The sequence below is a fragment of the Opisthorchis viverrini genome (assembly GCF_000715545.1).
Source record: "Opisthorchis viverrini unplaced genomic scaffold opera_v5_70, whole genome shotgun sequence".
NCBI classification, from domain to species: domain Eukaryota; kingdom Metazoa; phylum Platyhelminthes; class Trematoda; order Opisthorchiida; family Opisthorchiidae; genus Opisthorchis; species Opisthorchis viverrini.
The window spans coordinates 907,901-910,178 of NW_008751726.1; positions in this window are offsets into that span (position 1 = coordinate 907,901).

Below are 2,278 nucleotides of genomic sequence, written 5' to 3' on the forward strand. Positions count from 1 at the left end.
GCGCAAGTTTGCTCAGTACTGTGATCCAAACTAGTCGATAAGTCAGTCTGAGGACTCCGTGTACGAAAGTGCCAAAATTGTCTGCTAGAGGGCACTAAAGCATAGGTCAGCCTGTGCTCCGAAATAGACGAAAGCTTATGGTGGTTGCAGTTTCAAAATACTTTAATGAGGCGACGCTGTTCGATTTCCAAAACTATAATCGGCATTCAGCTGGAGACATTAGTGGATGTAGACATGAGGTCAGTGCGAACGGGTGCACCATATGTTAATATGAGGAAATTGCACTAGCTAACTTAGGTGCAAATAGTTTCAACGTTGTTTCTGCAGTCGTCAGCGAAGCTTGGTGGGAAGGGCAGTGGTGTGAGTGAACGGTTCTCAAACCCGTGGATAAGGCGTACGTGACTTCGTGAACAGCTCGTGGAAAGGGAGGTATTAGTTTACAAGCAACTTCAGAGACAGGATCATCAAGTGGCGGGGCGTGGTGGGGCAAAAATGGATCAGCGGGCCATCACGTACCACTTTTAGGACAGTTTAGTAGACCCCGTTCAGGAAATGGGTTAGAGAGCTGCAGAGAAAAGGCAAGTCATCGTGTAGGGGCTACCATGAACACTCGAATACCACCCGGGGGTATGGATGGCTTTCCGATAACACACGCTCAGCGGAAGATGTGTTAACAAATCCTGGAAAGTGGACGAATCTTAAACACTTAATTGTCTGAGCCATGCGATGACAAGAGGCCAAAGAAAAGAAAAAGAGGCAAGACAAATTTCCAGATGTGGCACGATGCTAAGCGTGCAGTGTGAAACGTCCTTGGAGGGTGAAGGAAAGTTGCCGTCACTCACAGTTAGGTGCGTAAGTGAAACTGACAGGCGCATTGGCAGTTCACTGCCAAAATGCATCCAGGCAAAAAGCACGCGGTTTGGATGCCAATAAAGCCAAAGGTAACTGCAAGTTCGAGGTTTAAATAGGGACTTTGCATGCGTAATTAGATGTGATTGTGGTGCAAGTGCTGGAAGGTTGGGGTGGAGTCGGGTTATCTAGCGAATTATGCGGGTAGGTTCTAGTTCTTCGGTGGAGCAGGAAGTACTACACAAAGAAACTTAGATAATTAGACCTTGAGTCTAAAATTTCATCATATTGGATTGAAAACAAGGAGGCCTGTGGAGAGGACAAGTGCTAACAAACTCTCATATAGTTCCAGTTTCTGGAAGGGGGAATCGGCCTCTTCTTTAAACACGAAGGGGTATTGGAACCTAACATAATTATCGCCGGTAAAAACGCTGGGTGTCAAAATTTAGGGGCTGCCACCGAATAGGCGGCGGTGTTCAGGTTCAAGAAACAATATAAGGGGTAAACTGTGCGAAGGTGCGACAAATTCTTCGGCCTCGTTTTTGACAGTAGGGACTCAACTATTTTAGATACGATGGATTGCAAAGACATCCTCGGAGGGACATGGTGACTGACATTTGAAAGCATGGCTCTGTGAATTTCGTTCACAGATGCTTCAGTAAAGCTCCTACTTGTTCATTTGGTGTGGAGGTTGATCGAACAGGACCTATGGGCTGCTAGCACACTAGTGTGACTGATTTGGTTGGCATGAGGCGGAAAAAGATGGTAATATGTGAGATACAAAGCTGATAGACATTTTTGTTTAGTTTAAGAGGGATGGGGCCAACAACTTAGTGTCTTGGAGTACTACATCAACCCCAACACTGCCACAGGCAGTAAAATGCCCACCATCGTTCGATTTGACTGCATAGCAGGCCTGGTTTTCCGGTGGGCTCAATAAGCTGAAGTTATCCTCCCTCACATAAATCAACTGCAATCCAACTAGCATCGCTGCATGAGACGTCAGAAAGAATCTTGCATTGCGTTCGTTAATCAGTTGCGCTAATGTTGAGCAACTTAACATGGTCTTGGCCTTCTGGGACGTTGAGCAGTAAAATTGGTAGTTTTTGCGTTCTCCAGGGCAATCGGGTCAGGTGCATTATGCATTAGGATACTCGTTGTCTCAGAAGAAAAGCACTAGTTTATGAAGGCGCTTTTACCAGTGAGTAGGGATGATTTTAATCCATGATAACGACGGTAGAGCCGTGCTTCGCTGGTTTCAAAGTGTAACCGTCTGGTAGCAGAAATCGTGTAAATTTAGGATAAGCTTTTTCATTCTAGGAGACAGACCTAGTGAGGCCGGTACTAACGAGATAAATCGTTGTACAATCCTGCTGAATGGGGAACGGCTGATGGCGCTGCTATTACGGCTTTGAAGGGAGCGTTCTAA